Raw genomic sequence first — 13,622 nt, 5'->3', positions numbered from 1 at the left:
CCTTTACAATTAGGGTAGCAAGACAAGACGTCTGTCTAATGGGGAAAGACAAACTGACCCTTTGCCACCTTGACCAGGGCTGAGTCCTTAAATTTCTGGATGATGATGATTGTTATTTAAGAGCCAGAGGCTGGTGGAGTTGGTTTGTTTGGAGGAGGCCTCGTGGCCTCCATACTCGCAACTTTTCCCTCTGGGGGCCTCCAGTCTTCCTATTCAGAGAGGTAGCTGAGGCAGGACAGTGGGACTAACTGTGGACCAGGAGAGGGCACGGGCTGCTAGGGTAACCCCCCTTCCCCAGTGTACATACTGTGTCTTGTAACATTTTTTATATTCCAGAGGGTAGGGCTGCCCCTGTATCGTACCTAGCGGAGGTTGGAACTGGCACATGGGAGGAAGTTCTAATAATTATTTGTGGCTGGGAAACTTATTTATTGCTAGCACTGGACATAGGAAGGAGGCAGGGATAGGGTCGTGGCTTCCCGGTGGTGTGATCACAGCTCACTGCAACCTCCAACTCCCAGGCTCAAGTGATTCTCCCACCTCAGCCTCCCAGGTAGCTGGGAGTATAAGCATGCACTACTATGCCTGGCTAATTTTTAAATTTTTTTGTAGAGAAAAGGTCTTGCTATGTTTCCCATGCTAGTCTTGAACTCCTGGCCTCAAGTGATTAACCCGTCTTGGCCTCCCAAAGCACTGGGATTACAGGCATGAGACATTGCTCCTGTCCATAAGGTTTTCTCTTTATTACTGTTTTGTTGTTGTTTCATTTTGTTTTGTTTTGTTTTTTGACAGAGTCTTGGTCTGTTGCCCAGGCTGGAGTGCAGTGGTGTGATCTCGGCTCACTGCAACCTCCGCCTCCTGGTTCAAGCAATTCTTCTGCCTCAGCCTCCCGAGTACCTGGGGTTACAGGCACGAGCCACTGCATCTGGCTAATTTTTGTATTTTTAGTAGAGACAGAGTTTTGCCGTGTTGACCAGATTGGCCTCCAACACCTGCCTCAAGCAATCTGCCATCCTCAGCCTCCCAAAGTGCTGGGATTACAGGGGTGAGCCACTGCTCCTGGCTAAGATCCCATCTCTATTTAAATAAGAAAAGAAAATTCAGAATATGTGGAATACAGAACACCAAAGACCAAAGTTATTTACCTCTCCGAGGTAATCTGTGTAAACAATTTGAAATATATCCTTTCAAGTTCATACTTGCTATGCATATATATACATATACACACATACGCTGACATATTCCCCCTTCCCTGCTGTCATGCTATTAGTCTCCTTTTTTTTTGTAGAAATTGGACCAATTTTATGTTCTTTGCTGGCCTATATTTCTACTATTCAGTGATGTGCTGCGAAGATGGGTTTAAGTCAATTTACGCAGCTCTTCAATATCATTTTAAAAGGTTACGATATATGACCATATGAAGGTATTACAATTCATTCCAACAGTCCCCTTTTGCACATTTAATAATTTCCATTGATTTGCCAGGGAGAACATTCTCATGCCGTGGCTACATCCTTTTGTACGGACATCCTTAATTATTCCCTTAAGATAAATTTTTAAATAAAGTTGCCTTATTTCTTAAAAAGTAGTTTTTGGTAGTTTATATGTAACACTGTAGGTTTATGTGTACTTGCAAATAGCTATAGTGCCAGTAACAAAGTGATAACATTAAACTCTTTCACATATGCCAAAAATATTTTGATTTAGCATTTCATTAAGTGCATGATTATAGTCTCTATATCTTTCGATTTACCTTTCTATCTTTACAATTTTCAGCCGAGATACTTAGAGGTCATGTAGTAAATTAAGGTTTTCTTTTTTAAATAATCTCCATCTTTCTAAATTTGGTGAGTCACAGTAAGTTATTTTTGGGTTGTTGAAAGCTGTGTCTCTGTTCTAAATATGAGCCCAGAAATCATGCCACTTACACAATATGCTTTGCCTTCCAACATCAGAGTGTCTGGTAGAAGGTGACTGTTCTTGGAATTTAAAAAATCTAAACAGGACAAGACAAGAATCTGGAAACCATTTCTGTTTCTGATAATATGGCTGAGTAGGTAGACATGCTGGATAGTCCTTGCAAAGACATACTTGAACTTGCCAAAAAAAAAAAATCCAGAATCTCTAAGAATGAAGATGAAGTGAAAATCAGAAGGGCTACTGAGAGAAGAATGGGGAAGCAGCCCCAGTTATCAAGGGGCATGTGCATGTGTTCAATAAAAAGTTTCAAACCTAAAAAAAGTTGAGAAAAATAATGTAATTGCCCTACATATATACATCATCAACAATTTTTCATTCATGGCATGGACAGTTTTTTGGTTTTTGTTTTTTTGTTTTTTTTTTAAAGGTGGGATTTTGCTGTGGTTGCCCAGGCTGGAGTGCAGTGGCATGATCTTGGCTCACTGCAACTTCCGCCTCCCAGGTTCAAGCGATTCTCCTGCCTCAGCCTCCCGAGTAGCTAGGATTACAGGCACCTGGCACCACATCCTGCTAACTGTTGTATTTTTAGTAAAGATGGTGTTTCACCATGTTGGCCAGGCTGGTCTTGAACTCCAGACATCAGGTGAACCACCTGCCTCATTCTCCCAAAGTGCTGGGATTACAGGCGTGAGCCACCACACCTGGCCACAGCCAGTTTTGTTTCATTTATATTCCCACTTCATTTTTGTACATTCCTTCTTCCTCTGAATTATTTTGAAGTAAAACCTAAACATCTTATCATTTTTTAATTACCTTATATGTATCTGTAGAAGACAAGGAATTTTTAAAAATAAATATATTCACAATGCCATTAAATACCAAAAAATTAATATTCTGAAAATAGCCACGAATCCAGAGTTCACATTTTCTTGACTTTCTCATAGGTGATTTTTTTTCTGTTATCTATTTCAATCAGATAACTGTTTGCTCATATTTAATTCCTTACTGAGTAATGTCTAAACTTAAACTGACATAAAACCAGATGATCTGACCAAATGCTTAGTGTAAGAAAAAACTTCAAACTGCAAGAAGATGCCCTCCAAATATAGAAAGGACCATCGTTTTAAGAGGTATGCTAACTAAAATGTGGCAATGTAAGGAGCAGAGCAGGAAGAACCTTTAAGTTGGAAACTTACAAGTCAATTTCACAGTCAGTTTCCGTGTCCTTCCACAACAACCTCTGGCATCTGTTTTCTCTACAATGGAGGTAACAATAGCAGCTATTTCAGAGCAGGAAAAGGCTTAGAGCAGTGCTACAAGAGGGTCGTGGCTATATAAAGTGTAGCTATTTGTATATTGTAACAAACCAACTTTTTTTTTTGTCAATAATAGATTTCTTTTGGAAAAGTTGTGAAGCTGTTCCTGGATTTAGCAATTTTATATACTTTCTTTTTCTTTATTATTTTTTTTCCTTTCCCTTTTCCTGAGACAGAGTCCCGCTCTGTTGCCCAGTCTGGACTGCAGTAGTGCCATCATACCTCACTGCCACCTCCACCCCCGGCTCAAGCAATCCTCCTACATCAGCCTTCAGAGTGGCTGGGACTACCCGCGGGGCCCACCAGGCCCAGCTAATCTTTGTGGTTTTTGTTTTGTTTTTCCATTAAGGGACTGGGTTTCGGGCCAGGCGCAGTGACTCACGCCTGCAATCGCAGCACCCCGGCAGGCCGAGGCCGGCGGATCACCGGAGGTGAGGAGCTGGAGACCAGCCCGACCAACATGGAGAAACCCCGTCTCAACCAAAATAAATAAATAAATAAATAAATAAATAAATAAATAAGTAGCTGGGCATGATGGCTCATGCATGCAACCCCAGCCACTCAGGAGGCTAATGCAGGAGAATCACCCAAACCGGGAGGCGGAGGCCCTGCGAGCAGAGACCGCGCCACTGCTCTCCAGCCTGGGCAACAAGAGGGAAACTCCGCCTCGAAAACAAAACAAAAACAAACAAAAAAAACAGGTTTCACCATGTTGCCCAGGTGGGTCTGGATCTCCTAGGCCCAAGTGATTCACCGCGCTCAGCCGTCCAAAGTCCTGGTATCACAAGCATGAGCCATGAGGCCAGGCTGATCTATTCCTGTCTGATTAAAAATTAGGCCCGGCGCGGTGGTTCACACCTGGGATCCTAGCACCCCGGGAGGCCGAGGCAGGCAGATAACCTGAGGTCAGATTGAGGCCAGCCTGACCAACATGGAGAAACCCGTCTCTACCAAAAAAAAAAAAAAAAAAAAAAAAAAAAAATACAAAATACAAATGTAGCAGGGCATGGTGGCTCACGCCTGCAATCCCAGCCACTCGGGAGGCTGAGGCAGGAGAACCACCCAAACCCGGGAGGCTGAGGCTGCGGGGAGGTGAGACCCTGCCACTGCACTCCAGCCTGGGCAACAAGAGCGAAACTCCCTCTCAAAAAAAAAAAAAGAGAGAGAGACTGGGTTTCCCCATGTTGCCCGTGCCGGCCTAGAACTCCTAGGCTCAAGCGATCCGTCGCGCTCCACCTTCTGAAGTCCTGGGATCACAAGGGTGAGCCGCCACACCAGGCCCATGTGTTCCTTTCTGATTAATAAATTGGGCCCGGCGCAGTGGCTCACTCCTGCAACCCCAGCACCCTGGGAGGCCGAGGCGGGCAGATCACCTGAGGTCGGGAGTTTGAGACCAGCCTGACCAACATGGAGAAAGCCGTCTCTACCAAAAAAGAAAAAAAATAAAAAGCTGGGCATGGTGGCTCATGCCTGCAATCCCAGCACCCGGGGAGGCCGAGGCGGGCGGGTAACCTGAGGTCAGGAGTTTGAGACTGCCCTGACGAAGGGAGAAACCCCGTCAGTACCAAGAAAAATAATAATAATACAAAATTATCCGGGCATAGTGGCTCATGCCTGCAATCTCAGCCACTTGGTAGGCTGAGGCAGGAGAGTCACCCAAACCCGGAAAGTGGAGGCTGCGGGGAGCTGAGACCACGCCACTGCACTCCAACCTGGCAACAAGAACGAAACTCCGCCTCAAAAAACAAAAACAAAAACAAAACAACAACAACAAAAAGAGAGACCAGGTTTCACCATGTTGCCCAGGCCTGTCTGGAACTCCTAGGCCCAAGCGATCCCCAGCGTTCCGCCATCCAAAGTCCTGGGATCACAAGCGTGAGCTGCCACGCCAGGCCCATCTATTCCTTTCTGATTAATCAATTGGGCCGGGCGCGGTGGTTCATGCCTGCAATCCCAGCACTCTGGGAGGCCGAGGTGGGTGGATCACCCGAGGTTGGGAGTTTGAGACCAGCCTGACATGGAGAAACCCCATCTGTACCAAAAAAATAAAAAAAATAAAAAATAAGCCATTCATGGTGGCTCACGCCTGCAATCCCAGCCACTCGGGAGGCTGAGGCAGGAGAATTGCTTGAACCCAGGAGGCAGAGGTTGCGGTGAGCCGAGATCGTGCCACTGCACTCCAGCCTGGGCGACAGAGCATGACTCTGTCTCAAACAAACAAACAAAAAAAAGCAGGAGTACTTATGAAGCAGCCAGGAGCTGGATATGTGTCCAGCTTCCATCTTTGTGATAAGCATTTGATAACAATTGAGCTTAGCAATAGAGTTACGGAACTGGTACTTAGATGTTTTTCTTTTTCTTTTCTTTTTTTGAGACAGTGTCCTGCTCTGTCACCCAGGATAGAGTGCCATGGCACGATCATGGCTTACTGCAGCTTCAACCTTCTGGACTCAAGCTATCCTCCTGCCTCAGCATCCCAAGTAGCTGGGACCACAGGTGCACACCGTCACACCTGGCTAATTTTTAAATTTTTGTAGAGATGGGGGTCTTGCTTTGTTGCCCAGGCTGGTCTCAAACTTCTGGCCTCAAGTGATTCTCCCACCTCGGCCTCCCAAAGGGTTGGGATTACAGGTGTGAGCCACCGCACCTGGCCTGTGATTGCTTTTCTTAACATGGTACTCTGCCATGGTACTCTGCCATTATATTCTCTATTAGGAATTTGATATGCTCAGAAGATATAGTGAGTTGCCTGTTTACTAACATGAGGGTCCTTTCGGGTAGTGTCCACTACAGGAAACATTACTATTTGGGTTTTGTGACCCATGGCAAGGACCCAGCACTCACCTTTCCAGACCTCATCTGGTGGCCTTGTCATCCTGGAGCTGAAGCTGCATGCGCACAAGCAATCAGTTACAGTGTATCCATGCAGGGTCCCAACCCACTCCAGGGTTCATTTTGGGATGGCTTCCCCTCCCTCAGCCCGGTCTCCAGCCCCATTGCTCTCCAGGCATGCCCATCTCTGTCTCCACGGTGATCATGTGTTTGCAGGGAGCCATCAATATCTTCTTCTCTTACGCTTTCTGAATGGGAGAGTCAATCTCAACCAGAAGCTAGCAGGGACTTGGGTGGACAGGTGTCTCACACTGGATGGGGGAATCCAGGTGGGAGGGGAGGGTGGGCTTGCTCTCATTTGTGGGTGGGTCATGGGATTTGCTATGAAACTGGAGGGAAAATCTGGATCCCTAAAGAGGGGTCCCTTCCCTTCCTAAGGGAAGGCCTCAGCTTCGAGATGGCAGGAGGAGCTGGGTAGCCATTGGATATGGCTAAAGCACACGAATCATGACCATGGTGCACTGTTTGGACAGCAAGTCAGTGGCCCAAGGAGAGAGAGGTTAGTGATGGGAAGCGTCCTGGGACTCACCAATGCATCTTTATATTTTTCTCTTTAAACATTAGGAGAAGGCTGGGTGCTGTGGCTCACACCTGTAGTGCCAGCGCTTTGGAAGGCTAAGATGGGCAGACTGCTTGAACTCAGGAGTTTGAGACCAGCCTGGGCAACATGTCGAGACCTCATCTCTACAAGAAATTTTAAAATTAGCCAGGCATTGTGGTAGGTGTCTGTGGTTCCAGCTACTCAGGAGGCTGAGGCAGGAGGATTGCTTGAGCCTGAGAAGTTGAGGCTACAGGGAGCTGTGATCTTACCACTGCACTCCAGCCTGGGCAACTGAGTGAGACCCTGTCTCAATCAATCAATCAATCAATCAAGAAATATTAGGAGGAGAATGTGTTGATGTCTCTTTTCTGTCATAAGCTTGGCTCTCTAAGAGCCTTTTCTTCCCAGGAGGACAAGCTGGTGTTTTATGAATCTAGGACTTCTTGCCTGAAGCTTGTAAAGTGCTAGATGGAATGAAAACAGCTACAGTAAGAGCAGGCTCTTAAGCAACCTTGTTACACACAAGGCATTGCTCTAAGTGCTTTGCAGGGGTTGAGATGCACTTGAATAGCTGAGGACAATCTATGGTTGGGGTTTCCAGAGGCTGTTAGGGGAGCGGCCCCCAGCCTTCCTGGTGGAATCCCTGAGCATTAATCACACACATAAGTTTCACTCCACAAACTTGGGTTGTAAAAACATTACGATCTAGCCAGGCGCAGTGGCTCATGCCTATAATCTCAGTACTTTGGAAGGCCAAGGCAGGAGGATTGCTTGAGGAGTTCCCGACCAGCCTGGGCAACATAGCAAGACCCCATCTCTACCAAAGAAAAAAAAATGGCAGGGTGTGTTGGTGTGCACCTGTAGTCCCAGCTACTTGGGAGGCTGAGGCAGGGAGATTGCTTGAGCCCAGAAGTTCAAGGCTGTGGTGAGCTATGATTACACTACTGCACTCCAGCCTGAGCAACAGAACAAGACTCTGTTTTTTTTAAAGCCATAATCCATTATTTTTTTCTAAATTAAATGGAATGTGTTGTGAACCACAATCATTTATTTTGTTTACTTATTTATTTATTTTTGAGATGGAGTCTTGTTCTGGTGTCCAGGCTGGAGTGCAGTGGCGTGATCTCAGCTCACTGCAACCTCTGCCTCCTGGGTTCAAGCAATTCTCCTGTCTCAGCCTCTCGAGTAGCTGGCTGTGCACCACCACACCTAATTTCTGTATTTTTAGTAGAGATGGAGTTTCATCACGTTGTCCAGGCTGGTCTTGAACTCCTGGCCTCAAGCGATCCACCTGCCTCAGCCTCCCAAAGTGCTAGGATTACAGGTGTGAGCCACCGTGCTTGGACCTAGCCACAATTATTTAATACCAGGGCTCCCTGCCGTCGTTCTCCAGAGCTGCGAGAAGGTCTCAGGAGCATATTGGGTCAGGTATGTGTGGAAAGGCCCTCCAGGCTCAAATCCACACTGGGCCTGCTCTGTGCCCTGACTCCAAGCTCCAGGAGCCCTCAAAGGTGGCAGTTCCATTGCTCACGAGCCAAGCTTAGGGACCGGGGCCCTTCCTAGCAGCCAGAAAGAGCCTTATTCTTAGCATTTTTTTTTAATAGAGACAGAGTCTGGCTGTGTTGCTCAGGCCAGAGTGCAGTGGTTCAACCTCATAACTCACTGCAACCTCAAACTCCTGGGCACAAGCCACCCTCCCACCTCAGCCTCCTGAGTAGCTGGGACTGCAAGCATGCACCATCACACCTGGCTAGTTTTTAAATTTTTAAATTTTTAATTTTCTGTAAAGACAGTGTCTTGCTATGTTGCCCAGGCTGGTCTCAAACTCCTGGCCTCAAGCGCTTCTTCTGCCTCAGCCTCCCAAAGTGCTGGGATTACAGGCATGAGCCACCTTGCCTGGCTCTGTTCTTAGTACCAAGGGCCCTCACACCCCCTGTCTTTTCTTGGGACTCTGCCAAGTCCCAGGCTCCTTCTCAGGCTTGGGGATGGTATCCAAATCAGCACATCCACTTCATCTCCCCACCTCTCCCCAAACCCTTCCCTCCGGCATCTAGAGCCATCCTGAAGTTTCTCTTCTTGAGTCTAGTCCTCCTGGGTATGCTTGGGGACTGAAATGCTCAAACTGGCCTCACCTCTTGACACTGTAATTGTTCCTTATCTCCTGTTAAACAGGAACGCTGCTTTGTGTAGTTCAGTGCCTGCTGCCAAGTCAGAGCTGTGACCTCAATGAAAGTGGCCCAGCCACACCAAACCTCAGTTTCCATAACAGTCCTGGGATCCAATGTGGCTTTCACACTACATGTCACTTCACTCTATTATCTCCGACGGAAAACCAACTCAAACTGGCTTAAGCAAAAAGGGTTCTCACTGGGCCATATAACCAAAAAGTGTAAGCATAGGTGTGGCTTCAGGAATGGCTGGATCAAGGCACCCACATGTGGCATCAGGAGTCCCTCTCCTGGCTGTTGGTTTCAGTTTTCTCTGCAGGGGTTACACTCAAGCATTTGTTGCCTCCTCATAGTGGCAAGGTGGCTGCCCAGGACAAGAGGCTTATAGCCAAAGGCTCAGCTACTTAAGGATAAGTTCCATCAGAAGCCCAAGTTGAGGCCGGGCTTGGTGGCTCACACTTGTAATCCTAGCAGTTTGGGTGGCTGAGGTGGGTGGATCACTTGAGGTCAGGAGTTCGAGACCAGCCTGGCCAACACAGTGAAACCATGTCTCTACTAAAAAAAAAAAAAAAAAAAAAAAAAAAAAAAAAAAAAACCCATGAAAATTATCTGGGCATGGTGGCACATGACTGTAATCCCAGCTACTTGCAAGGCTGAGGCAGAAGAATCACTTGAACCTGGCAGGCGGAAATTGCAGTGAGCTGAGATCACGCCACTGCACTCCTGCCTGGGCAACAGAACGAGACTCCGTTGGCAATGACTGGGTCATCTGTTCAGTCCTGAACCAGTCACTGTGTCAGGTAGAAGCATTGTTTGATTGGCCAGGCCTGGGACACATGGCCATCTCCAGACCTAGGAATGGCATCATCTCTACCCAAACCCCATCAGCCAGGAGGTGGGGAGGAGCAAAACTTCAGAAGAAACTCCGGGCCCTGTCATCAAGCAGAGGAGGAAAGGAGGCCACACAGACTGAGACATCAAGTACCCACTGTGCCCTCACCACCAGCTCCTGCCCTGGCCAGTGCACTCCTGGACCATCTCTCCTCCCCGTCTTGTTCACAGTCACCCTCTCACCCCAGCAGAGATCAGGCCAGGGGACTGGTGGCAAGTGAGTGAAGGGTTTCATCAATGGGGGTCCCTACCTTCCAGGCACAGTGTAAGCGGACCCCCCACACACGGGGGCTCTCCTGGGTTACAGTGTCCTCCCAAAATTCACATCCACCTGGAACCTGCAAATATGACCTTATTTGGAAATGGAGTCTTTGTAGATGTTGTCAAGATAAGATGAAGTCATACTGTTTTAGGATGGGCCCCATATATGGTAGGACTGGGGTTCTTATACGAAGAGGGACCCTGGCACACAGATGCATACAGGGAGAGCGCTGTGTGATGAGAAAAGCAGAGATTGCAGTGATGCTGCCACCAGCCAAGGAGCCACCATCAACCAGGAGACGGGCATGGATCCGATTCTCCCCGCGAACCTCCAGAAGGAGCCAACCCTGCCAACACCTTTGTTTTGTACTTATGTTCCCCGCAGCTGTGAGACAATACATTCTGTGGTTTTAAGCTTTATGATAATTTGTTACTGTAGCCCTGGGAAAGGAAAACAAGGGTAGACAGATACTGATCAAGTAAGCAAACAAATGTGAAATTGCCCTGTAATAAGTGAGGTGCAGGGTGCCTGTGCTGGGGAAGAATTCTCTGAGACTTGAAGTCAGAGAAGGAGTTAGCTAATGGGGCCCACAGGGGTCTGCACACGCAGCTCACGGCCCAGCTCTCGTTGGCCGAGTGTTTTCGCAGGGATTAGGAACTGAGAATGGTTTTGCAAGAAGAACATCCCAGGCCGAGGGGACGGCATGGGCAAAGACCATGAAGTGGGAGGCGGCCTCTGTGAAACCAACAAGCTTTCAGCCACGTGGGTCTCTCTGATGCGTTGTCTCCGCCACAGAGGGCTTTAAAAAGCCCCAAAACTGGACAGGTGTCACTGCCTGTGGCAGTAGCGGCCATTTGGCGCCTGTGGTTTCAACTCCACCCGTTTCACATGTCTATGTTACCAGACTGGCCCCTGAAGGGGATCTGCGTGCCAGGCCCTGACCTGACGGGCTTTGGAGACATCCTCGCCAGTGTCCCCTGACCTACGCCCCGCCCTGTGGAGTGAGGCCTGGTTGCCCAAGCTGGCTGGGCAGGGCTGTTTGCTGCTTCCAACAAACATAGGAGAGAATGTATTGCTGCTTTTTATTGCCAGTGACAGCTCCGCAAGGCCTGGCCCGAGATGTGGCTGGCGTGAGGGGTCCTGGACCTGCTGTGCTGGGGATGCATCCAGTTCTGTGGCACTTGGTCCAGCGAGGACTGGAGCCCATTGGGGACGGGGCCTCGGGCTGCAGGGGCGGGGCACCGAGCCGCCTGGGGGTGGGGCCTCAGGCTGTTTGAGGGCGGGACCTCAAGCTGTCTAGGAACGGGGCCTCGGGCCGGCTGGGGGCGGGGCCTCATGCTTCAGGGGTGGGGCCTCGGGCTGCCTGGGGGTGGGGTCTCAAGCTTCAGGGTCGGGGAGCCTCGAGCCACCTGGGGACCAGGAGACCTGTTGGGGAGGAGGTTCTGGAACTGCTGAGGAGGATCACAGTGCTTTTGCTTCCTCTAGGAGACCAGCTGCACAGGCTGGAACATGCCATCTCTATGCCTGTTTTCCTGTCGATAAATCCAGAGACATTACTCTCAACATTTCTTCCTCTGTAACACAATATTCAAATATGTAACCCCTTGGTAAAGCAGTTGTAAGAATTAAACAAGAGGAATTGTGCTTTCATTCAGCAAATATTTTTTGAGCAGCTACTAGATGCCAGGCACTGTTTTAGACGCAAGTGATACTTCAGGAAACATAGACAGACAGACAGACATGCCCTCCTGGAACTGGCATTGTAGAACAAGGGTCCACATCCTGTGGCTCACAGGCCAGATCTGGTTGACCGTCTATTTTTGCAAGGACGTTAAACTAAGAATGATTTTTGCATTTTGATTTTTATTTTATGAAAAAAAATTGGGGGCTGGGCACGGGGGCTCACGCCTGTAATCCCAGCACTTTGGGAGTCCAAGGTGGGTGGACCACCTGACGTCAGGAGTTCAAGACCGCCCTGGCTAACATGGGGAAACTCTGTCTCTACTAAAAATACAAAAATTAGCTGTCATGGTTGTGAGCACCTGTAATGCCAGCTACTTGGGAGGTTGAGGCAGGAGAATCACTTGAACTCGGGAGGTGGAGGTTGCAGTAAGCTGAGATTGCACCACTGCACTCCAGCCTGGGCAACAAGAGTGAAACTCTGTCTCAAAAATAATAAAATTAAAATAAAATAAAAAAGAGTAGCCTCTGGATCAATAGCTCAGTATCACCTGGACATTTGTTAGAAATCCAGACCTACTGAACCAGAATCTGTATTTTAGCAAGACTCCCAGGTGATCTGTGTGTACATTAATGTGTGAGATGTTTTTGTAGCAACATGCATGGAACTGGAGGTCATTATCTTAAGTGAAATAAGCCAGATACAGAAAGACAAATATTGCATGTTCTCACTCCCAAGTGGGTGCTAAAAAATGCATACACATGGCTCCACAGAAAGTGGAATAATAAACAATAGAGATTCAGAAGAGTGAATGTGAATTCTGGCGGTTCATCCACCGCTGTGAATCATGAGAAATAGTTTAATGGCTGCCAGGTGAGGTGGCTCACACCTGTAATCTTAGCGCTTTGGGAGGCCAAAGCAGGAGGATCACTTGAGCCCAGGAGTTCAAGACCAGCCTGGGTAACATGGCAAGACCCCATCTCTACAAAAAATGCAAAATATTAGCTGGGCATGGTGGCATGCACCTGTAGTCCCTACTACTCAGGAAGCTGAGAGGGGAGGATCATTTGAGCCTGGGAGATAGAGACTGCAGTGAGCCATGATTGCAGCACTGTACTTCATCCTAGGTGACAAAATGAGAACCTGTTTAAAAAAACAAAAATAGGCTGGGTGCGGTGGCCCACGCCTGTAATCCCAGCACTTTGGGAGGCTGAGGCAGGCGGATCACCTGAGGTCAGGAGTTTGAGACCAGCCTGGCCAACATGGCGAAACCCCGTCTCTATTAAAAGTACAAAAATTAGCTGGGCATGGTGGCGGGCACCTGTAATCCCAGCTACACAGGAGGCTGAGGCAGGAGAATAGCTTGAACCTGGGAGGTGGAGGTTGCAGTCAGCCGAGATTGAGCCTGCACTCCAGCCTACTCACAGAGCGAGACTCTGTCTCAAAAAAACACAGCAGCAACAACAACAAAAAGAAATCACTGAATGGGTACAACATATGTTATCGGGATGATGGAGATCCTAAAAGCCCTGACCTGACTGTTACACAATCTATGCAGGTAATGAAATTGTATTTGTATCCCATAAATTTATGTAAATAAAAAATTTTTAAAAGTGTGAGATGTGCAGTTCTAAAATGATGCAGAATGCTCAGCACAGGGCCTGACACTTAGCAAGAGCTCCATGAATATTAGCTAATGTGGTGGATGGACTCATGGTCCCCCAAAGAGGTCCACATCTGAATCCCCAGAACCTGTGAAAGTGCTAATTTACATGGTAAAAGAGGCTGTGCAGGTGTGATCAAATTAAGGCTCCTGAGATGAAGGAATTCACCTGGATTATCCCCGAGGGGCCCAATGATGCAATCACAAGGGTCTTTTGTTTGTTTGTTTGTTTTTTGAGATAGACTCTCACTCTGTTGCCGAGGGTAGAGTGCAGGCTTGATCTCAGCT

This window comes from Pongo pygmaeus, chromosome 16 (assembly GCF_028885625.2).
Source record: "Pongo pygmaeus isolate AG05252 chromosome 16, NHGRI_mPonPyg2-v2.0_pri, whole genome shotgun sequence".
In the NCBI taxonomy this organism is placed as follows: Eukaryota; Metazoa; Chordata; class Mammalia; order Primates; family Hominidae; genus Pongo; species Pongo pygmaeus.
The sequence above is the reverse complement of the archived record's forward strand: the minus strand, read 5'-3'. Positions refer to the sequence as shown.